The sequence below is a fragment of the Oratosquilla oratoria genome, chromosome 21 (assembly GCF_046742065.1).
Source record: "Oratosquilla oratoria isolate Oo_2021 chromosome 21, ASM4674206v1, whole genome shotgun sequence".
Classification (NCBI taxonomy): Eukaryota; Metazoa; Arthropoda; class Malacostraca; order Stomatopoda; family Squillidae; genus Oratosquilla; species Oratosquilla oratoria.
The window spans coordinates 27414636-27415640 of NC_134797.1; positions in this window are offsets into that span (position 1 = coordinate 27414636).

A 1005-nucleotide genomic window follows, 5' to 3' on the forward strand; every position below is an offset into this window, starting at 1 on the left:
GATTGTTATTATGGCAGACATTTAATGACCGTAGTGATAATGTGGTAATAATAAAGATAGAGTAAAGCTGACATTACAACATCAAATAATGATGAAGAGGATAAGTGCAATGATATTGAATATGTCAATTGATGATAGAGGATGATAATGTTGGTAGTAGTCGTAATGGTGATGGTGGTGGTGATCATTGAAAAAAAAATTACCCAAATTCACCCCTTAGCTGAACAGAATCGTCTGGATTTAGTCAAAGTAGAAACCTTTTTAACAAAATCGCTCTGTTGATGGGGATAGATGCATTGACACGGTTAACTGCAGAATGCTTCCCCGCGCCTTTCCCTGTCGCAATACTTGAAACCTAGCGCACAGTGCATAGGGTATTCACTGATTTATGTTTTCTGTAATCAGTACTTTTGGGACTTAGGTGACATGCATATGGACCAGAGTTACGCAGAATTACTATACGATTGGGTAATAATTTTCACTCAAAAATGTGTTTTAATTTTTACACTCTCCTATATATTACCCTCCTTAGATACTTCTTTTTACCATCTCGTTACCTCCACCTCTTTTGTATGATATTGTCCCCACGGATAAAGTTAGTGTATAATCCCAGGATTCCTAGCTATGATTTACGGATATGGAATTTGTAAACTGACAAAAGCGATGGAGACATGTAAAGGAGTGCAAAAAAGTAGAGATCATTGCAAGGAATAACGCTGAAATACAAGAAAAGTGCGAATAGGGTAAGAGAGTAGACGAAAGTTCATTATATTGTCGAGGTGATAAACGAGACTAATAAGAACAGGGCGGGCCAAATAGAAAGGATTGTGGGAGAGGAAACAGGTGTATTGGCTAGTGAACGTCGAGAGATAAAAAGTGTGAAAACCGATCAAATTGAAAACTGTGTGTGTGTGTGTGTGCGTTTTGTGTACGTGTGTGTGTATAGTAGTATAAAAGTATGTGTATTTATATATCAATATTTGTGTATAAATTCATATTGATGTG